Source organism: Malaya genurostris, chromosome 2, assembly GCF_030247185.1.
Source record: "Malaya genurostris strain Urasoe2022 chromosome 2, Malgen_1.1, whole genome shotgun sequence".
NCBI lineage: Eukaryota > Metazoa > Arthropoda > Insecta > Diptera > Culicidae > Malaya > Malaya genurostris.
In genome coordinates, this window is record NC_080571.1 from 129,936,941 (window position 1) to 129,961,985 (window position 25,045).

The 25,045-nt window shown below is 38.8% G+C and overlaps 1 long non-coding RNA gene across 1 annotated transcript; it reads right to left on the reverse strand.

Annotated features, from left to right (window-relative positions):
- Positions 1 to 976: 976 nt before the first annotated feature.
- Positions 977 to 23,143, reverse strand: LOC131432082 (uncharacterized). The gene is made up of 4 exons (XR_009229781.1): positions 22,735 to 23,143; positions 22,284 to 22,381; positions 22,090 to 22,216; positions 977 to 1,611 (listed from the first exon to the last, which is right to left on the reverse strand). It is a non-coding gene; the product is annotated as an uncharacterized LOC131432082 (long non-coding RNA).
- Between the last annotated feature and the right edge of the window lie 1,902 nt (positions 23,144 to 25,045).

Below are 25,045 nucleotides of genomic sequence, written 5' to 3' on the forward strand. Positions count from 1 at the left end.
TTCCGAAAGAACCCTCATTTTCTTAGTTTCATTTTTCATTGGCAGGTGTCGCTACCGGTAAATCAGCTCTACGACAATGTGCCAATAAAGTATGATACACAAAACTGACATGGCGGACAAAAACAAGGTGAGTGGGTAATGTCAGAGACATAACTGGATGTCGTGAATATGATTAAAATTGGCACTGTAACGAATCTGAAGAATTTTCTTACCGCCAGGTAAAGCAGGATAATCTAAATAAACATTAAAAAAGAACCAGATTAAATAGATCAGCCAGTCCAGCGAGGTATGTTTGAGGGTAGACTGTTTCAGCATCATGAGGTGCAATAAAAGTTCTTTCGTACTTTTTCATTTCATCTTATGTTAGGTATAGGATATGTTCTTAGATATGTAAGACGTTTTTTTCGTACGACCGAGTTTAAGATTTGGAGGACAATTTATATTGGTGTCCTCCCGTGAAGAAGAACCGAAGATCTTAACAATTTGCTACTAAAGAGTAGTAGCGAAATTAAAGAGCGTGATCATCACCATAAGAGTGAGCGAAAAGCAAAATAAAAAACGGCTCCAAGCTCAGGCCTCTAAAACGAACAGGCTAGAAAGAGTTGAAGCATGTCAGTGATTGAAGACCTAAAAAGGAAAAGTGATAATCAGAAAAAAAACGAAAATCAAAAAGTGATTTTAAGGTCAAAATAAATAAAGTGTCCGCAAGAGGCCAAGAGATTTTTAGGCCAAAAGGAATTGAAGTGTTCACAAAAGGCCAAGATCAATTATCAGCACAATATTCAAGTTTGTGCAAGATAAAAACGGAAGCTGCCGTTTATGTTTCGACCCGGATCATAAAGATATGATTGCGTACGACGATTGCGATCAGTGGTTTCATCACGGTTGTGTTAGAGTTATAGTATAATGTGGATAAAAGAAAGACACGATTTATATGATTGACTAACAAACTTGTAATGATTTCATTTCCGTTTTAAATGATGTACAGAGATTAGTATAGTTGTGTGTGAACAAGACTATGAGCTTAAATGAAATAATATAATGAGTTATGCTATGAGGCAACTGTAAAATACACTGAGATAAAACGATCCTGTTTTTGTTGTAAAAGATAAACGACGAGAGTCAAACACTCCTCCTTAACGAAGACGGTATCGCCAGTGGACTTGATCCCCATCGCGTTTCGATGTCTTTCCAATTTGATCCGATCCAGAGGCTTGGTCATGATGTCCGCTTCCATTTAGGATGTTGGAAGGTACTTTTTTTTAAATAAAATGCTTTTATTTGGTTCATTGCGGTTAGCTTAACGTGGCCGTTGGTCTTGTTGTTAGAAAGAGATGGAAGGGAAGCCATATTAAGGGGTGGCCTACTCCCCTAGGGTTAGTAAAGGAGTATCAAGAGGGTGGGACCCGATGAACAATAAATCTTGTAATTAACAATTCATATTTATGCACAGCTTGTTTTTGCGTTTTCTGGTTGGGTTTTTCATGTTTCTTCCGGTTGTGGTGTAGTAGTGGTTGACCAGCACTGTAGGACATTTTTGGCGTTTTCTGCAGTCCGAGGAATCGTTCATCGTATACAATACCGTTCCATAGAAGAGAAGGATGAGTTGGGCTGTAGAATGAAGAGAAAAAGAGGGCATTAGATTTGCACGTCTATGGCTTTTAAGAAGTTATAGAGGTAGGTCATGTAAAGAGGATCTCGGGTCGCCAGAACGTCACGGACTGGAACATAAGGTGGTCTACCTCGGGCCCGAAGGGAATCGATTAGCTGGAGTCTGGCGTCACAATACTCGGAGCACACCCAAACAATATGTTCGATGTCTTCGTAACCGTCACCGCAAGCGCAGTGATTACTCTCAGTAAGGCCCATACGATAAAGATGCGCTTTGAGCAAGTATTGGTTGGACATAAGCTTTGATATTGTCCGAATAAAGTCTCGGTTCACATCCAACCCTCGGAACCAAGCTTTCGTCGATACCTGCGATATAATGGAATGTAACCACCGTCCTAGACTTCCGTCATTCCAGGAGGTTTGCCAGCTGACGAGTGCCTCTTGACGAGAACGACTGAAAAACTCATTGAAGCAGATTGGTCTCTCATAGGTTTCACCATATAATGCGCCCACCTTGGCCAGTGAGTTTGCCATCTCATTGCCCCTTACGGAACAATGGGATGGGACCCAAACCAAGGTAATCCAGTATGATTTTTCAGATAAAACACTCAGTTGTTCCCGTATTTTCCCCAGGAAATACGGTGAGTACTTTACAGGCTTCACTGAGCGAAGAGCCTCGATAGAGCTGAAACTATCCGATACAATGAAGTAATGGTCTCTGGGCAAAGTTTCAATGATCTCAAGGGTATACTGAATTGCAGCTAGTTCTGCGACGTAAACTGAAGCTGGATCACTGAGTTTATAGGAGGCGGTGAAATTTTCATTAAAAATACCGAAGCCAGTGGACCCGTCGAGATGTGATCCGTCAGTATAAAACATTTTATTACAGTCGACTTCTTTAAATTTGTCATTAAAAATATTTAGGATCACTTGAGGGCGTACGGGATCCGGAATTCCACAAATATCTTCTTTCATGGATGTGTCGAAAAACACAGTAGAATTAGAAGTATCAAAGAAATGAACACTGTGAGGATTGTATGAAGAAGAATTATTGTTATGTGTTATGTGACATGAAATCAAAGTACAATGTCATAAATCGGGTCTGATAATTAAGCTCGACAAGCCGTTCAAAGTTATCGATAACCAACGGATTTAAGACACTACATCGAATGAGTTGTCGATATGAGAGATCCCAAAAACGGTTTTCCAACGGAAGGATTCCCGCCAGCACCTCGAGACTCCTCGTATGAGTCGATTGCATACAACCTAAAGCTATACGCAAACAACGATACTGGACTCTCTCCAGCTTGATGAAATGATACTCCATCACAATATCGTTGTTTGGTACAGCCTTATTAGATCTGTTGGATGAGCTCCCTACACACTAAACTTCGTTCGGTAATTTTTCCATCTTTTGACGAGTTTAGAACAGCCGAACTACCGAACATTTTCATTCTACTGATATATCAGCACAAATAAATATATGTTGACAGCAGTACTTCAAGGTACCGCTGTGATGAAAGTTTATTTTTACCGAAAAAATCAGCTATCGAGGTTTGAACAGCTGAGCTCGGTAATCCAATTTAAGTGTGTACCAAGTTCCGGTTACTGTACGCAGAAAGTTGATTCTTTTTTGGCATTTTCGTTTCAGATACCTAATGTGACATCCCCAGGTACCTTTGGAATCGAACCAGACTCCGAGATACTTGAATGTGAAAACCTGAGCTATGGTTTGACCCATTAGATGAAGCTGTAGTTGTGCAGGTTCATGCTTCCTTGAAAATACTACCAGCTCAGTTTTCTCCGTGGAGAATTCAATACCCAGCTGTAGAGCCCATGTAGACAAAGTGTCCAAGGTAGTTTGTAATGGTCCTTGCAGATCCGTAGACTTGGCTCCTGTAATAGATACCACGCCATCATCTGCAAGTTGCCTTATCGTGCAAGAGTTTTCAAGACATTCATCGATATCATTAACATAAAACTTGTAAAGAAGGGGACTGAGGCATGAGCCCTGGGGAAGGCCCATGTAGCTAATTCGTGAGGTTGTCAAGTCTTCATGTGTAAAAAACATACACTTTTCAGACAATAAGTTGTGTAAAAAGTTGTTTAAAAGTGGGGAAAGACCATGCTTGTGCAGCTTCTCCGAAAGAATTTTTATGGAAACTGAATCAAAAGCCCCCTTTATGTCTAAGAATACTGATGCCATTTGCTTGTTGCGAGCAAATGCCATTTGAATATCTGTGGTAAGCAGCGCAAGGCAATCGTTCGTTCCTTTGCCTTTACGGAAGCTAAATTTTGTATCAGAAAGCAAGCCATTTGTTTCCATCCATTTGTCGAGACGAAACAGAATCATTTTTTCCAACAGTTTTCGAATACTGGAAAGCATTGCAATCGGCCGATACGAGTTGTGGTCGGAGGCTGGTTTGTCCGGTTTCTGAATAGCAATAACTTTCACTTGTCTCCAGTCTTGGGGGACAAAGTTCTGTTCGACAAACTTGTTGAATAAGTTCAACAGACACTTTTTCGCGATATCGGGAAGATTTTTAAGTAAGTTGAATTTTATTTTATCGCACCCAGGTGCATTGTTATTGCATGATAAGAGGGCATGAGAGAACTCCGTCATCGAAAATGGGGTATCGTTATCAGTACGTCGGGAGGGCGCGGCGCGATAGGTGTTTAGTTCACGAACAAAATCCGGGCAAACTTTCTTGGCGAAATCAAATATCCAGCGATTCGAATATTCTACAGACTCATTATTAATGGTTCCATTTCGCATGCGACGGGCTGTATTCCACAGAGTGGTCATCGATGTTTCCCTAGATAGCCCATTGACGAGCCGACGCCAGTAGCCCCGTTTTTTCGATTTGATCAGATTTTTCATAGTCTTTTCTAACGATGCGTATTTTTCGTAGTCTTCGCGATTCCCACTGTGGCCGAATCTTTTACGAATACGCGGATGACTTAATTTTATACATTTCTGAGCATTCCTTGTCCCACCATGGGGTTGAAGGTCGCGTAGTGATTGTAGTTTTGGGTAATCGTTTGGTCTGGGCTTGCAGTGCGGCGCTGAGGATCAAGTCAGCTAGGGATTTGTATTCTTTTTCTAGCAAATCTGGTTGTTTCGTTTCGAGAGCTTGGGATATCGCGGTCGAGTAGGAATTCCAGTTGATGTTTTTCGTGAGATCATATGTCATATCGACTGATGTTGGTGTTTGTGCACCAGTGGATATTGAAACCAAAATCGGCAAGTGATCACTACCGTGGGGATCAGGGATTACCTTCCACTTGCAATCTAGCTGTAGTGAGGTCGAGCAAAGGGATAAGTCCAGCGCACTAGGGCGGGCTGGCGGTCTTGGATTGCGTGTTATTTCACCCGTATTTAAAATTGTCATATTGAAGCTATCGCACAGATCATAAATTAACGAAGAACGGTTATCATCATATAGGCAGCCCCACCCCGTACCATGCGAGTTAAAGTCTCCTAAAACTAACCGCGGAGTGGGAAGAAGCTCCATGATGTCTGCAAGTTGTCGATGCCCTACCGAGACTCTGGAAGGTATGTAGATAGAAGCTATACAAAGATCTTTGCCTCTAATTTTGATTTGGCAAGCAACAACTTCAATGCCCGGGATCGATGGGAGGTTAATTCGATAAATTGAATAGCACTTTTTGATCCCTAAAAGTACCCCTACATAGGAGTCTTCTCGATCCAGGCGTATAATGTTGAAATTGTGGAAGTCAAAGTTTATATTTGAAGCAAGCCATGTTTCACACAATGAAAATACATCGCAATTACGAGAATTTATCAAAAATTTGAAGGAATCTAGTTTTGGGATGATACTTCTGCAATTCCACTGGAGTATAGTGATCATACTCTCGATTTCTGTAGGTAGTTCAGCCATCGATAGATACGATCGCTGCAAGGAGGGGCCATTGTTCTGTCAACTGTTTTAAAAATGTTCTTACTGTTGGTAATAAAGCCATTAGAATACTTTTAAGAGGATCAGTTATATTGAAGGCTGTTAATATCCAGTCCACGATATCAGAGAATTTTAGTAATCCAGAGTTTGTCGGATTTTCTGGTTGTGTTTTGGGATCACTTGGGTTTTTCGGTGTCCCTGGAAGCGCAGGAAATTCCTGGTTGTATTTTAGAAATTCAGGCGGTATTGGCATAGGTTCTACGGAATTTTTTTGGTTCAACTTTAATGTTTTATTTTCATTTTGATGTAGTATTTTTAGACCTTTGCGAGGAAGGTTAGGAGAGGACATAATTGGTCTTTTCCTATTTGTTCCTAGCTGAAGAGAAGAAGGTCCTACGCCGGGGTCATAAGAAGCATCAGCGTCAGTCGACAAAAGAGCAAACGGATTGTTAGGGGTAGGGGGAGTGGCTCGTTTGAGGATTTCCGCGTAAGATCGTTTAGAATGCTCCCTTACGGTTCGCTTGAGCTTTTCCTCGCGTTGTTTGTACTTGGAGCATTCAAAAAGATCATGCGGATTCTCGCAACAGTAAATACACTTTTCGGTCGTTTTCCTGCATGAGTCATCCCCGTGTCCCTCGCCACATTTACCACACCGTGGTTTGTTACAACAGTATGGTGCCGTATGTCCCATCCTTTTGCAGTTCAAACAGTACATTACCCTCGGTACATACAACCGGACAGGTAGACGAACCCCTCCCACTAAAACGTAATTCGGAAGTGCAGAACCGGCGAAGGTCACACGAAAAGAGTCTGATAGGTAGTACTTCCCATCTTGTGTCGATTTAGAGTGCAATTGCTTGTACTCCTATATCTTCACTGGTTGAAGATCGGCATTCTTGAAGCGGCCAATCCCATCCTTCATAAGATCTTCAACCGTTAAACTCTCCTAGCGAACCACACCGTCGATCTCCACCATCCGAGAAGGTACGTAGACGCGATACTCCCTCGTGAAGATCTCATTGCTGGCAATATCGTTTGTTTGTTTCAGATCAGTCACGACAACGCGCAGTTTATTTGGGGGACACCTTGTCAATGTGTTTCACTGCCGAGTAGTGCTTAGTCAGATCTCGAGCTATATTAAGGACTCTAAGAGATTTAGCTATGGGCCGGAAGTATACCACCCTCGATCTCTTCAGCACCTACATAACAACTCCTCCCTTTTTATCAAAACGAATATACTTATAATTCAATGTGTTTACAGCAAAGTATTAGATTAAATTAACTTCTAATATGGAACTAATAATACAGAAAATCTTTCTTCCTCTTCTTAATCATATTTCGATCTGATCTTCTGAGAACAGTCGACTGCATAATTGTATTCCTATCATTTACTTGGTCTTCGATAGGAGTTCTTTTTCCAAAAAGAAATGAATCAGCCACGACTTCATAGAAATCCAGTTCCTGATCGGACTCCTGCTCCTCTATTTCAGCACCGTCATCTCTTCTCCGTTTGTTGGAATTTGTTTCCCTGTTACTTTCATGTGTAACAAAATCAGGACCCGATTTGCGTTGACAATCAATGGGCACTTTTAACTGTACCATTACAATTCTACCACCGAGTGAAATCTGAAAAACAGTTACAGAAATTCGTTTGAGAAATAGTGCAGGTAACCACCGAAAAACATCTCATTGCGCTTGATGATCTTTTTGAGCACCTTGAGAATGTCGGTTAGAAGCTCGATGATACACTTAAAGTGGCAATGATTTTGCGAAGCTTGCCGGATAGTTTTGATAGCCTTGTGATGGCTCTAGAAAGTCGAGCGGATGCCGATATTACCGTCGAACTCGTGAAATCGAAATTGCTGGACACCTACCAGCGCCGTGTTGATAGATCAGCTGGTGTTACGGTTGATGAAAAAGCGATGAAATCGAATGCAAAGCGCGACAACGGAAAAGTGTGTTTTTTCTGCGGAAAACCGCGACACATCAAGAAATTTTGTCGAAAATTTCTGGCAACACAGAAAGATGCCGAAAATGATTCGAAGCCAGTCGGTAAACACCAACCACCGAATGCAAAACAAGTGCAAAAATCAAGTGAACCGTTGTGTTTTATCGCGGGGCATGCTATGAAAAACACCTAGATTTTGGATAGCGATGTCATGTCATATGACTAGTGATGAAAGTTTCTTCACCTCACTGGAGAAGCGTTCAGGAGCTGATGTCGTATTAGCTGATGGAAAGAAAACAAAAACAGCTGGCAGTGGCGAAGGGCGGATTTACGGTATCGATGGTGAAGGAAAATCAATTGAAATCAGAATCACAGATGTGCTATTTGTTCCCGAGCTAGATGGTTCTCTATTATCGGTCGGGAAAATGACAAACAAAGCTTTAATGTGCGTTTTTCGGATGTCGGTTGCGATATTGTGAACAATTCAGGAAGCGTCGTCGCCGTGGGTGATCGTTTCGGTTCGTTATACAAACTGAAAACAGTGGAACAAGCGATGCAAACTGTTCGGGACTGTCATACACAGATGTGTCGACATTTGTGGCACCGGCGGTTTGGCCACCGGGATATAGACGAGTGAATAAAGTAATCAACGAACAGCTCGGAAGTGGTATAGTTGTGACCGAATGCGGAAGAGAGGAGGTGTGTGAAACTTGCCTCGAAGGTGAACTCGCACGTAAGCTATTTCCAAGTGTAGTGGACAAGAAAACGAAACAGATTTTGGATCTCATTCATACCGATTTGTGCGGTCCTTTTAACAATATAACGCCAAGTGGTAATCGGTATTTCTTGAGTTTGATGGACGACTTTAGCCGATTTGTCGTCATCTATCTGCTGAAGGAGAAATCAGAAGCTAAGGATAAAGTTAAGGATTTCGTACGTTTCTGCCAAAATTACTTTGGACGTAAACCAAAAGTCATCACAGCTGACGGAGGTGGTGAGTACGTAAATAAAAACTTGAATGATTTCTATGTCAAGGAAGGTATTGTATCTCAATTCACCACGGCGTACTCGCCGCAATCTAACGAAGTAGCAGAACGCAAAAATCGCTCTCTTCAGACGCAGACATGGAGAAAAACTACTGAGGGGAGGCAATTCGCACGGCAGCATTTTTACAAAACAGACTGCCTACTCGTGTAATTAACTGTACGCCGTATGAAAGGTGGTACGGAACAAAACCGGCGTTGGAACGACTACGCGTGTTTGGTAGTGACGCGTTTGTTCACATACCATCAGTGAAGCGGAGTAAGTTGGATCCCAAATCGAAGAAGCTGACTTTTGTTGGATACGCTGAAGACCGGAAGGGTTATCGGTTCCTCAATCGTGATACGGATACAATCACTTTTAGCAGAGACGCAACCTTCATCGAATGGAATAATGGATCGTCTCAGATAGAAATTTCACAGCTACAGAAAAGCACGGGTTCAATTCGGGAGCCAAAGCAGAAGCGAAAATTGCCTGAACAGGATATTGTTTCGGATGATGATTATTCTGATGCTCATGACGATGATTTCAACAAATCCGAGGATGTAGCAGTTCAGGAGGAGCAAAGCGGCGAGAATTTGAGGAAACAGTTACCATATCGAAACACAAGAGATACGAAACCTGCAAGACTGTCAGATTACGTTGTCGGTGTTGCTGTGCGCTCAGTGGAAGAGTTGGATTCAAACCATGGAGGATGAGATGCAATCTTATGTTAAAAATCAAACGTGGAATCTTGTGAATGCACCAACGAATCAGAAGATAATCGGCAGCCGGTGGGTCTTTAAGATCAAAGAGGATGAACGTGGGGACATCATGAAGTATAAAGCGCGCGTGGTTGCCCAGGGCTACGCACAGAAGTTTGGGATAAATTACGATGCAGTCTATGCACCGGTCGTTAGTTACACTACAATGCGTACATTACTTTCCGTTGCGGGTAAAAACAATCTAAAATTGAGACATTTTGATATAAAAACTGCATACTTGTACGGTAAAATTGAGGAGGTTGTCTATATGCGGCAGCCGCCGGGTTTTGAAGTTCCTGGGAAAGAGAAACTCGTATGCAGACTCCAACGAAGCATTTACGGATTGAAGCAGTCTGCTCGCTGTTGGAACGAGAAGCTTTCGGAAGTTTTAAAGAAGCTAAGATTTAAGCGGAGCTTAACCGATCAATGTCTTTTCTTTAGGACAATGTCAAACGGTCGAAAAATTTACATTCTAGTTTATGTGGATGACATGCTAGTCGCAGCGTCAAACCAGTTGATGATTGATGAAACGTACCGGGCTTTGCAGCAGTTTCTTGAAATCTCGGATCTAGGGAAAGCTCGTTATTTTCTTGGAATGGATTTTAACGAAGAGCGTGGAATCTATTCTATTAGTTTACGCAGCTATATCGAGAGAACAGTTCAAAGATACGTGGTTTGTTACAACAGTATGGTGCCGTATGTCCCATCCTTTTGCAGTTCAAACAGTACATTACCCTCGGTACATACAACCGGACAGGTAGACGAACCCCTCCCACTAAAACGTAATTCGGAAGTGCAGAACCGGCGAAGGTCACACGAAAAGAGTCTGATAGGTAGTACTTCCCATCTTGTGTCGATTTAGAGTGCAATTGCTTGCACTCCTATATCTTCACTGGTTGAAGATCGGCATTCTTGAAGCGGCCAATCCCATCCTTCATAAGATCTTCAACCGTTAAACTCTCCTAGCGAACCACACCGTCGATCTCCACCATCCGAGAAGGTACGTAGACGCGATACTCCCTCGTGAAGATCTCATTGCTGGCAATATCGTTTGTTTGTTTCAGATCAGTCACGACAACGCGCAGTTTATTTGGGGGACACCTTGTCAATGTGTTTCACTGCCGAGTAGTGCTTAGTCAGATCTCGAGCTATATTAAGGACTCTAAGAGATTTAGCTATGGGCCGGAAGTATACCACCCTCGATCTCTTCAGCACCTACATAACAACTCCTCCCTTTTTATCAAAACGAATATACTTATAATTCAATGTGTTTACAGCAAAGTATTAGATTAAATTAACTTCTAATATGGAACTAATAATACAGAAAATCTTTCTTCCTCTTCTTAATCATATTTCGATCTGATCTTCTGAGAACAGTCGACTGCATAATTGTATTCCTATCATTTACTTGGTCTTCGATAGGAGTTCTTTTTCCAAAAAGAAATGAATCAGCCACGACTTCATAGAAATCCAGTTCCTGATCGGACTCCTGCTCCTCTATTTCAGCACCGTCATCTCTTCTCCGTTTGTTGGAATTTGTTTCCCTGTTACTTTCATGTGTAACAAAATCAGGACCCGATTTGCGTTGACAATCAATGGGCACTTTTAACTGTACCATTACAATTCTACCACCGAGTGAAATCTGAAAAACAGTTACAGAAATTCGTTTGAGAAACAGTGCAGGTAACCACCGAAAAACATCTCATTGCGCTTGATGATCTTTTTGAGCACCTTGAGAATGTCGGTTAGAAGCTCGATGATACACTTAAAGTGGCAATGATTTTGCGAAGCTTGCCGGATAGTTTTGATAGCCTTGTGATGGCTCTAGAAAGTCGAGCGGATGCCGATATTACCGTCGAACTCGTGAAATCGAAATTGCTGGACACCTACCAGCGCCGTGTTGATAGATCAGCTGGTGTTACGGTTGATGAAAAAGCGATGAAATCGAATGCAAAGCGCGACAACGGAAAAGTGTGTTTTTTCTGCGGAAAACCGCGACACATCAAGAAATTTTGTCGAAAATTTCTGGCAACACAGAAAGATGCCGAAAATGATTCGAAGCCAGTCGGTAAACACCAACCACCGAATGCAAAACAAGTGCAAAAATCAAGTGAACCGTTGTGTTTTATCGCGGGGCATGCTATGAAAAACACCTAGATTTTGGATAGCGATGTCATGTCATATGACTAGTGATGAAAGTTTCTTCACCTCACTGGAGAAGCGTTCAGGAGCTGATGTCGTATTAGCTGATGGAAAGAAAACAAAAACAGCTGGCAGTGGCGAAGGGCGGATTTACGGTATCGATGGTGAAGGAAAATCAATTGAAATCAGAATCACAGATGTGCTATTTGTTCCCGAGCTAGATGGTTCTCTATTATCGGTCGGGAAAATGACAAACAAAGCTTTAATGTGCGTTTTTCGGATGTCGGTTGCGATATTGTGAACAATTCAGGAAGCGTCGTCGCCGTGGGTGATCGTTTCGGTTCGTGATACAAACTGAAAACAGTGGAACAAGCGATGCAAACTGTTCGGGACTGTCATACACAGATGTGTCGACATTTGTGGCACCGGCGGTTTGGCCACCGGGATATAGACGAGTGAATAAAGTAATCAACGAACAGCTCGGAAGTGGTATAGTTGTGACCGAATGCGGAAGAGAGGAGGTGTGTGAAACTTGCCTCGAAGGTGAACTCGCACGTAAGCTATTTCCAAGTGTAGTGGACAAGAAAACGAAACAGATTTTGGATCTCATTCATACCGATTTGTGCGGTCCTTTTAACAATATAACGCCAAGTGGTAATCGGTATTTCTTGAGTTTGATCGACGACTTTAGCCGATTTGTCGTCATCTATCTGCTGAAGGAGAAATCAGAAGCTAAGGATAAAGTTAAGGATTTCGTACGTTTCTGCCAAAATTACTTTGGACGTAAACCAAAAGTCATCACAGCTGACGGAGGTGGTGAGTACGTAAATAAAAACTTGAATGATTTCTATGTCAAGGAAGGTATTGTATCTCAATTCACCACGGCGTACTCGCCGCAATCTAACGAAGTAGCAGAACGCAAAAATCGCTCTCTTCAGACGCAGACATGGAGAAAAACTACTGAGGGGAGGCAATTCGCACGGCAGCATTTTTACAAAACAGACTGCCTACTCGTGTAATTAACTGTACGCCGTATGAAAGGTGGTACGGAACAAAACCGGCGTTGGAACGACTACGCGTGTTTGGTAGTGACGCGTTTGTTCACATACCATCAGTGAAGCGGAGTAAGTTGGATCCCAAATCGAAGAAGCTGACTTTTGTTGGATACGCTGAAGACCGGAAGGGTTATCGGTTCCTCAATCGTGATACGGATACAATCACTTTTAGCAGAGACGCAACCTTCATCGAATGGAATAATGGATCGTCTCAGATAGAAATTTCACAGCTACAGAAAAGCACGGGTTCAATTCGGGAGCCAAAGCAGAAGCGAAAATTGCCTGAACAGGATATTGTTTCGGATGATGATTATTCTGATGCTCATGACGATGATTTCAACAAATCCGAGGATGTAGCAGTTCAGGAGGAGCAAAGCGGCGAGAATTTGAGGAAACAGTTACCATATCGAAACACAAGAGATACGAAACCTGCAAGACTGTCAGATTACGTTGTCGGTGTTGCTGTGCGCTCAGTGGAAGAGTTGGATTCAAACCATGGAGGATGAGATGCAATCTTATGTTAAAAATCAAACGTGGAATCTTGTGAATGCACCAACGAATCAGAAGATAATCGGCAGCCGGTGGGTCTTTAAGATCAAAGAGGATGAACGTGGGGACATCATGAAGTATAAAGCGCGCGTGGTTGCCCAGGGCTACGCACAGAAGTTTGGGATAAATTACGATGCAGTCTATGCACCGGTCGTTAGTTACACTACAATGCGTACATTACTTTCCGTTGCGGGTAAAAACAATCTAAAATTGAGACATTTTGATATAAAAACTGCATACTTGTACGGTAAAATTGAGGAGGTTGTCTATATGCGGCAGCCGCCGGGTTTTGAAGTTCCTGGGAAAGAGAAACTCGTATGCAGACTCCAACGAAGCATTTACGGATTGAAGCAGTCTGCTCGCTGTTGGAACGAGAAGCTTTCGGAAGTTTTAAAGAAGCTAAGATTTAAGCGGAGCTTAACCGATCAATGTCTTTTCTTTAGGACAATGTCAAACGGTCGAAAAATTTACATTCTAGTTTATGTGGATGACATGCTAGTCGCAGCGTCAAACCAGTTGATGATTGATGAAACGTACCGGGCTTTGCAGCAGTTTTTTGAAATCTCGGATCTAGGGAAAGCTCGTTATTTTCTTGGAATGGATTTTAACGAAGAGCGTGGAATCTATTCTATTAGTTTACGCAGCTATATCGAGAGAACAGTTCAAAGATACGAATTAATTGAAGCGAAGCCAAGCCGCACACCGATGGATGTTGGATACCCACAAATCGTGGAGATTTCCATTGTCCAATGGAGAAACGTATCGAAGCTTAGTGGGCACACTCCTGTATATAGCCATTACTGCCCGTCCAGATATAGCCAATACAGTCGGAATTCTTGGAAGGAAAGTAAGTTGTCCTGTTGAAAGGGATTGGATAGCTGCAAAAAGGATCTTGCGTTATCTCAAGGGAACGGCAGATTGGAAGTTTGTGTTAGGACAGCCTGAAGAATTTGTTGATAATCTAGTAGCCTACTCAGACGCTGACTGGGCTGGAGACGTTTCTACCAGAAAGTCAACAACCGGATGTGTAATTTTCTTTAACGGCGGAGCGATCGGTTGGATAAGTAGAAAACAAAGTTCCGTGACAATATCATCTATGGAAGCGGAGTACTGTGCATTGAGTGAGACCTGTCAAGAGTTGGTTTGGATTCGTAGATTGTTAAGCGATTTTGATGAAAAACAGGATCGACCCACAACAGTTTTTGAGGACAACCAAAGATGTTTGAGTTTTGTTAATTCTGAACGTTTGAGCAAGCGATGTAAGCATATAGAAACGCGTCAACACTTCGTGAGAGACTTGTGCGATCAACGGGAGATCAGTTTGAAATATTGCCCATCTGATTCCATGATCGCTGATATTCTCACTAACCCTCTCGCCGCATTCAAGCATCATCGTTTCGCGACATCACTTGGTCTTGCTGGGCAATGAGTTGAGGATTGAGGAGGAGTGTTTCAGTGTAACAATCACCAACCGTATGACAAACCACCCTGTTTAGCAGGCAAGTAAGCAGCAACCCTGAGTCATCAGGCAACACTTTTTCGCTCACCACACACTAATGAAATACTGTATCCAACGATTGCATAAAAACGTGTTTTACTCTCATTCCTTTCAAAACCATGATTAGAGCAATAAAGCCAATTTCCTTTTTTACGTTAAAACATAAAGCAGAACCGTGTTTTGTTATTCCAGATAGAAGAACTAATTTCCCACTGTTGTACCTGTCCGCCAACGCAAAAGCGAAAGTGATGATGTTGAACACATCTTTATACTAGTATTAGGCTCCCTGACAGCTCACTTACAACCACAAATGCAAATGAGATTGGTTTGTTTTCATCAGGAAACGCATGCATTAAACACGGTTCAGACGATCAATCAACTTCCGTCGACGTCCAGATTATTTTTATTAATTTTTTTAGCCGAATATTGCTCACGTATTCGACGTTAAAATGTTCCGTGAACTTGACGTAGTGTCCTTTCCTATGAATTGCTTACAATTAATGTTGTTGTTCCGTAATCGTTCCATGCAGCTGATAGTCACTTGATGCTGCGTGTGAATCGCTTTTACATATTGTTTTGTTATCATCAGGAAACGTGTTGACCACCCATTTTTCAGTAGGGCCGCCGTTTATTTTTCACCGGGCATAGAAACCTCAATCAGGCTCTCTGACAGTTCAGTTACAACGACAAATGCAAATGAGATTGGTTTGTTTTCATCAGGAAACGACTGCATTAAACACAGTTCAGACGATCAATCAACTTCGGTCGACGTCCAGATTGGTTTATTAATTTTATTTAGCCAAATATTGCTCACGTATCCGACGTTAAAAAGTTCCGTGAACTTGACGTAGTGTCCTTTCATATGAATTGTTTACAATTAATGTTGTTGTTCCGTAATCGTTCCATTCAGGTGATAGCCGCTTGATGCTGCGTGTGAATCGCTTTTACATATTGTTTGAAACCATGCCCGATGAAAAATTAACGGCGGCCCTAGTGAAAAATGGGAGGCCAATACGTTTCCTGATGAAAACAAAACAATATGTAAAAGCGATTCACACGTAGCATCAGGCGACTATCACCGGCATGGAACGGTCACGGAACAACAACATTAATTGTAAGCAATTCATATGGAGGGGCACTACGTCAAGTTCACGGAACATATTAACGTCGGGTACGTGTGCAATATTCGGCTAAAAAAATTAATAAATTAATCTTTACGTCGACGAAAGTTGAATGATCGTCTGAATCGTGTTCAAGGCATGCGTTTCCTGATGAAAACAAACCAATCTCGTTTGCATTTGTGATTGTAAGTGAGCTGTCAGAAAGCCTAATGGAGTCGTGTGAAAGTATGCCATGCGAAACCGGGTTGCCATATATACAGATTAATCTGTATTTTATTTATACATACATATATGTACAGATTAGTCTATATTATTGTTATTATTATTATTATTTATTATTATTATATTTATTTTTATTATTATTATTATTATTTATTATTATTATTTTTATTTCTATTATTATTATTATTATTATTATTATTATTATTATTATTATTATTATTATTTTGTTCTATCTTTATATTTTTCGATTTAAAGTTCATTTAAGGCTCAATATAAAATTTGTTAATAGGTTACGGGATAAATTTTATAAATATACCAATCCTACTATCCCCTAGTCTATAAGCCCTAACTAGCAACTAACTCGTCAAGAAACCATCAGCGTGTTTTTCGCCGGCTGTCATCGAGCAAAAGACCACAAAAAGAGCACATCACCACTGTTTCCGAAAGGGAGAAACAGAGAGAGTGTGAGAAAAAGAAAGGGGATAGAAGAGGTTAGGAGTAAAGAGAAATATAGTAGGGAGTTTAGAAAAGACTGCCTTTGAGGTCGGACGTGAAAGTTGGTGACTCCAACCAAGTATGGAAAACCGTCGAAAAAGCCATCTTACACAGAGCGGAATTCCTACACGCGACGTGGTGCTTCTCAACCGGAACTTAATCGAAGCTGTGCGAGTGTCGAAGGAAACCTCGGTAGAAATTGAACTGGACAGACGACCGGAAAAGTCTCCGGATTTCTCATCACCACGTGGTCTGCTTCAACGGAATAAGTCTAAAAGGGGGTGATCTTACCCCGGCGATTTGATCGGCTACGAGTGTACGGCAAAACCCACCGGATCCCGGAATCGTCGCCGGAGATCCGATAAAGACACCCCAACCAGCAGTGAAAGCTTTCTTGTAACAGGTGCTGGTGACCGACGAGACTTTCGCCATTGTCGTGTCACACGCTAGCGACAAGTGAAGGAACGGACGCTTTGGAGGTTTGGGTTTGGAGAGGACTGGTTGAACCTGGCCCCCGCTCTCTATAATCTGGACTGATGAGTTTCCCTTGTGCTGGCGAGCGCCGTAGGTAGAGCCACAGTTACGACCATACCCGGAACCAGCTGGAATCCTGGTAGAGCTCTATCTGCACTGTAATGTTCCTGTACGGTATCCTCTCTCTCACCGGAGTGTTCCTGAAGCAAGGGCCCCAACAGTTCCTGACGGCCGCATCGGTATTGACCATGTAAGCGCAAAACACAGACTAACAGACATGACAGTATGAGTAAATTCTTATAAAAATAATTTTTCGTGATGCACTAGTTCCACCTATATTGTACTGCGCGAACTATTTACTAGCTGTACACCCCTTGTGTTATGTAAAAGTTATTTTACTAGTTGGTTTCCCCTCGTTTGTCAACACCGATCAGCTGCTTGCAGGGATGCCTGATTTCATCAAAATATTTGAAAATGAATCGTCACAATAAATTATTGGATTACGTTGATAATATATTTAACTTTTTCGCGATGTTGAAAGGTAACCATTTATTTGACTCAACGTTGTTCATCTAGACTATTTTTCATTGTGTTGGTAGTTTTCACCCAAAATTAAGTGGCGGCAGACCAGAAGCAAGTAAATATTGTAACAAAACGGGATCGATTTTGTATTGCGTTGGAGGAGAAGTAGGCACAATTATGTATATAGTTTTGGCAATATGTATTAAATCTGTATCCTGCATGAAATTCGCATGGACGTATACAAATCAATACATTACAGGTAATTCTGTATGAATGGCAACTTGGTAAATGAAAAAAAATAAACACAGTCTAGATGACAGACAGGATGTTTACGATAGGGTAACGTGGCGCCATCATGACACATGTGAGTACTGTCCCAAATAAAGGAATATTCGAACTAACCGTTAAAATGATTGAAGAATCTAATTTGAGTGTCCTGTCTGTTAGTCTGTGCGCAAAAGTCCTAAATATATGTGTTAAAATGTATTGCATTTGTTTTGCATAACTATTTTTTCAATGAGCCTTGTTTCTGTCTTGCATGTCGATCTTTTCTTTCGTGATATGATGTCAGGTAAGTTAAACGGTTGTGAGTCCTCCTTGAGCAACAGCGAAAAGTCGACCCTGATGAAATAAGAACCCGATTGAGCTAGTCAAAATTTACATTATTATTATTATTATTATTATTATTATCATCATTATTATTACTATTATCATTATTATTATTATTATTATTATCATTATTATTATTACTATCATTATTATTTTAAAAACGATTCTTGCAAACCGAAGATCTTCGATACATTTCAGACCAGGCCATTGCAATTGTCTCGTACTGAAATTTCGAGAAGAATCAGATATCTTCGAACTTCATAGCTTCAATAAAATAAACTACAAATTTGTCGTACCTAGGTACATCGCTTCAAACTCTATTAGTGCAAAAGGAGAAGCTTGCACAATTCATACAATCAATCAATTAACTGATATTCGGAAAAGTGATGGGAGCGTGCCAGTTTTTTCGTATTCACGACATCCAGTAATATCTCTGACATTACCCACCCGCCTTTTAACGATATAGTGTCTAGTTCCCTTGGTAATTAACTTGGTGTGCCTCAGGGAAGTGTGATAGGTCCTATTCTATTTATTATGTATTTTAATGATATGAAGCGAGTCTTACGTTTCTGTGATATAAATTTGTTTGCAGACGATACTGTTCTGTTCATTACGGCTAAAGATTTCAATGAAGCTGTTGCACATTTAAACAAGGATCTAAGTTCGCTGGTTCGATGGTAAAAATTCAAGCAACTGAAACTAAACGTCGCGAAATCTAAATATATGGTTATTTCTTCTATTAGCACCGGTCATAACGCCAATGTGGAAATTGATGGTGAAACTATTGATCGCGTTAGAGAAATGAAGTATATTGGAGTCATAATTGATGAAAAGTTAACATTCAAAATTAATAACGTCATCAAGAAGATTGCCAAAAAGTACAGTATATTGTGTCGTTTGAGAAATGACCTAACGATCCGTAGTAAGATTCTACTGTATAAAACAGTCATTTCACCACACATTGACTTTTGCCCATCCATTCTGTTTCTTGCTAATAACACACAAATCTTGAGATTACAGCGACTGCAAAATAAGATCATGCGATTAATTCTAGAATGTAGTAGATATACCTCCTCAGATTTTCTACTGAATGCATTACAATGGCATTCAGTGAAACAGAGAATTTACTACTTAACCATGGTATTTATTTTCAAGATCTTAAATGGCATGCTGTCTCGATATTTGTGTGATCGAATTGAAAGAGGAACTGATTTGCATAGGTACAATACTAGAAACGCATCTGATGCTAGAACACCAAGCTTTTTGTTAGCCTCAGATCGCAAAACTCATTATTTTACAAGAGAATAAGTTTTTTTCAATTCGATGCCAAGAGAAATCAAGCGCGCGACGACATTGGTGGAGTTCAAAAAGTGATGTATTTCACACATAAAGTCCGCTTTGTAAGCAAATATTTAGTTAGTTAGTTCAAATGTTTTAGATTTTTTATTTTTTTTTCGCATTACGAAGATTGTATTTTCTTTTTTTTTTGTTTATATATATATATGTATATATATATATATATATATATATATATATATATATATATATATATATATATATATATATATATATATATATATATATATATATATATATATATATATATATATATATATATATATATATATATCTTTTTTCTTTTTGCTATATTCTCCTAATCAGAGATCATTTTTTTTGTAGAAACAGACAATGAAAATTATAGAATGATAGTACTCAAGGGAGAGCAAGGATGTGAAAATATAGAACGGAAACATGAGACGTGACAGAGGGTCATTTAAGCAAGCAGAAATCTTCTAGTAACTTAACTTTTACCTTCTACCAGAGGAGTTGGGCTTAGGCATCTGAACAATGCGAATCACCCAAGTCTCTGGTATGTCGGAAAGTAGTGATAAAGGTCTTTTACCATTTACTATCCGAACCGGAAAATCATGGTAGAAGGTAAAAGTTAAGTTACTAGAAGATTTCTGCTTGCTTAAATGACCCTCTGTCACGTCTCATGTTTCCGTTCTATATTTTCACATCCTTGCTCTCCCTTGAGTACTATCATTCTATAATTTTCATTGTCTGTTTCTACAAAAAAAAAATGATCTCTGATTAGGAGAATATCGCAAAAAGAAAAAAGAAATATTGACTACTAAACTTAGTCGTTAAAAAAGAAAAAGAGTATATATATATATATATATATATATATATATATATATATATATATATATATATATATATATATATATATAATATATATATATATATATATATATATATATATATAATATATATATATATATATATATATATATATATATATATATATATATATATATATATATATATATATATATTATTGTGAGACGTATTAAGTTACTGTGTTCGGTATGATGATGATGGATTTTTAGTTTGTTTGAGAGTTAAAAATAATGAGCAGTCTACAAACGTTTGAGCCTCGCGCGCGAAGCAGGTAGTGACTATTTGGAAACCGAAGAGAACTGGCCGAAGAGCCTTAGCATTCGGTGTGTTAAGTTTGCTCTTGACCTTGATCGCAAGGTTTGATTAATAAATTAAGGAATAGATTCGGGAAACTAATTGGGATCGACAGTTGTTGATGGAATTGGGCTTGGCTCTGCTCATCCGCAGTCTCGTTACTCCATCGTAGCTGATGTGTGTAGCGATGAACTGGTCCGGCGCAGTCACGTACCCAGAGGGGGGGCCCGAGGGGCCCGGGCCCCTCCCGAAACCAAAAACAGATATATAATTATTTAGAAGGTCTAAGACATGTGTTGCAGAAATAACAAGACAGTGAACGTAAAGAAATGTAACACAATAACAGTTTCAGTGGAAGAGTTTAAAGTGTCTGTTAAAAACACCCGTAAAAAGCACACCGAGAATTAGGTACATAAGCAATCTTCATTAACATTATTTTTTATCTTTGGGCCCCTCCCGAAACGAAATCCTGGGTACGGGCCTGGTCCGGCGGGAAGGGCCAGGTGAATTACTGTCTGATACTGGCAAAGATATCGGGTTCGATTCCTGATGTGATCAAGGATCTTCCCGGGTTGGACATTTTCTTGATTAACCCTGGATAGTAAATCCGAAATATTTGAATGTTATTTTGTGGTCAGTCGTTCTTTTGAAGAAGAATCTATACCTGCTAGATTAATCAGATCGTTTTATTTTGTTTACTGGTTAAGATATGTGCAAAATATTAATTATCATTTAGATAACTCGTTCTGCTCACACCTTTGTAGGGGTATGAGGTGGGACCATCATCATCATCATCATCAAAACTGTCTGATTAAGTTATATTATATGAAGAATATCAAGGTACATCAGTTTCAAGCAGTACGATTCACGACTATAAAAAAATCCATTATATGTCTAAGTTAAAATATTATCGCTATAAAACTTGCTATTTTCATCAGCTAAAGAAAACAATGTCTCTTTTTCTTCCTTGTTTCAGATTTATATACGCTTCCAATAAAGGTTATAAGTTCTCATATGACTTTTATTAAATATAATCAGCATGCAATCGATAGAAAAATGTAGTGAATATTAAAATTATATTGGCTTTTCGCATAATTTGTATATAGTATTCTTATCAATATCATAAAGATTATGAAGATATAAGATTTATTGAACATCATTTAGATTTTATGCAGAGTTCCATTGAAGGTCATAAGTTGTCATATGCCTTTTATAGAATATCATCTGCGTACGATTTATATTACACATCTATTGAATATAAATTATGTAACGTGTGAGGTTGCATATATATATATATATATATATATATATATATATATATATATATATATATATATATATATATATATATATATATATATATATATATATATATATATATATATATATATATATATATATATATATATATATATATATATATATATATATATATATATATATATATATATATATATATATATATATATATATATATATATATATATATATATATATATATATATATATATATATATATATATATATATATATATATATATATATATATATATATATATATATATATGTATATCTAAAAATCACTTAAAATTTTCATGACGCAGAATGTATTCTGTTCAATGTTTATTTGTTTATATTATTTATTAGTAAAAAGCACCTACCTACAAAAAACATTTCATTTCCAGTTCCAACGGATATATTTAAGTCATGTGAAAATGAGTCCGGATTATCAAAAGCTTCCGATTTCTGGATGTTATCTTCCTCCACAAACGCAATATTTTCTAATTGCTGTGTCAGGCATAAACAATAAACAAGGTGTTACTATCATGAAATAAAATAATGAATAGAGACTTACATTTTTTTCTTTCAATTCACAATCCAATTCCAAACAATTTCTGGAAGAATGGGATATTTTGAATGTATTTATTTCTTCATCTCCACAGGCGATCAACTCTGTCAATTGTAATTTCGAATTATAAAAAAATGTTTTGAACGCTTCAGATGGTGCGCTTTGCACAAAGTTTTGAAACAAAACAACGGTGTCTTCGTTTCCATTTTTATGGTTTGACTGTTTTTATAAGGAATGACATTTTCACAAGTCATAAATTGTGTTTTAAGGAATGCATATGTCATTGATATGAATTTCATAAGTCATGCTTATAAAGTTCATATGTGTGCTTACTGAATGCATAAGTCTTTAATGAAATCAATATTGTGCTGGTTCATAAGTCACAACTTATGAAATTATTAAGTTTATTTTCTTCGGTGTACGATTGTTACTTCTGCTTCTACCTCTATATCTTTACCTTGAACGAGATCGAATCTCTTTTCTACCCAAATGAGCAATTAATGATGTGTCACGATAATCATCCTCTTTCAATATGTTACACTTGATCTATTATAAGAAAATTCATGATTCATTATCAATTTCTCTGCCCTAGCAGTAGTGAGATCATCTTCATCGCACAAACGTTTTTGAATGTCTCTATTATAAACACCAATCACCAAGGATGACTTTTATCGTATCAAAGAATGCTCACTCGCAACTCTTCCACGATTAAATCAGTGCCATCAAAGAGAATCGGAAATCATCGCAACAACAAAAAAACCGGCATGGTACATTTAACATAGAATAGACACTAGTGCGAGAGCGAATTTCTCTCGGTGAACCGTCTGAGAATCAACGGCTAGCACGCTGCTGTGGGGATTCTCTCTGAAGCAGAGTTGCCAGGTTATTTTTTCGAAAATCTGTCAAAACTCAAAAATTTATCTGGATTTGTCTGGGTCTACTATATACAAGGAAATTTTTGCCGGGCTTCATTTTCAGTGAGCAAAAAAAATGGTCTCCCCACCTATCGTATAGAGGCCAAAACCGTAAAGATGTATTAAGATCTGACTAAATCTAGGAAAAAATGAAAAGTCTGGGAAAATTTGGAAAATCTGGCAAAAGATCTGGTTAGTTTGAGTGTCTGGCGAAACGAGGAAACTATTGCCGCTTATTCTAACTATGTGCTTATAACCTTTGTATAATTTGTGTCTATGAAAATGTATGTGAATGCTCCACACAAGGGTTTTTAAATATTGCAACCTAGTATGAGAATCATCAAGTCGAATCATCGATTCGATTTTCTGCGATAATTGTCAACTTGTGATTCTCTCTTGGTAAATTCCACACAGCGGCGATCATTATCAGACTGAATTTTTTTAAGGGCCATGGAATACTCAGAGTATGAAGTGGAGCGAAGAAATGTAGAAAAATTCTCTCGAGGTTCATGCATTGAGAGACTCGAATTCTTGTAGCATCTTCTACCGGATTGAAAATGTTGTATACAATATAGATAAAAATCGAGCAGCTTCTGTCAAATTTTCAGCAATCACCAACACTGCCAATCACTAAAATGTCGCGAATCGCCCTGTCTTTAAACGTATCAAAACCACATTGTTCAGCTTAAACCTTTACCGCGATCACGAAATCCTCTGATTTTTCATTTTTGCCTTGTCGTCTACTCCAAATTTTGTAGCTATGTTTTACTTCAGAATCACATTTATCAAATCTCTTTTTTTTAATGCTTCTGTGATCTGCTGATACGTAAGGTTTTTAATGTCCTGACCGGAAACAAGTTTTTTATTTCAGAAAATACCGTAACACCACATACGGCGAGAAGGGATGTCTTGTATCAGATTTCCGGCACATTATTGTTGATAAAAACACACTCAAGCTGTTCGATGTACTGTGCAAAAGGGATTGAATTTGGCAGGTAAGGTTCAAAGTTGTTGACATCGACATTCTTTATTAAATATATATTGAGGACAATAAAATAAAAGAAAAGTACACAACAAATAGAAAATTATTTTAAAAAAAATAAGACTATTCGTGCTTTTTCAAATTTCTATGAAAAAACAAGAAATAAAATGCGTCCAATGATTAAAAACAAAAACAGATTCATATACCTGAATTATTTCAATACTTCACTCTTTGAAAACTGCTGTTCACGTTAAATAAAATACTTGTGTATAAAATATAACTGCTTTCGCATATAAACCTTTTGTATACTTTGTTAATCTAATTAATCTATTACGGTTTTAAATATCACATGCACCTTATAACGTTTTCTGATTTTCGGATAAAAAGACAAGAGCGACTAGTTATCTTCAAGAACTGCTTAAGACTGAGCCAAACTCCTTTATTATCACTACTCTCGATTTGGTATCAAAACATCGCAAACTGTTATACGTGAGTATATAACAGTCCTCCCTTTTCAAGAGAAGACCTACTGGATGATTTCTAGAACTAAATTCAAATGAAACTTTATGGAAAAATTGAATATTTGATTATTTCAGAAAACAGGAAATATCTGTACTTAATTTATCAACGCATTATCTTTCATATACTGCTACGAATTTCCGGTCTCAGTAATAATATGAAAGTTAAGTTTTTTTTGAACGAGTAGAACTTCTAGTTGCTATAGGACTTCGAATGGTTTTATTAAACCCTCTTGTTGTGTCATTTTCATTAGATTCTGGAACTTGCGGAACATCTGGATACGCCTCGACTTTTTCACTGTTTCGTTTGACGTCGGACGGGTCCTTCATTGAAGATGTCTGGTCTCTATCTTC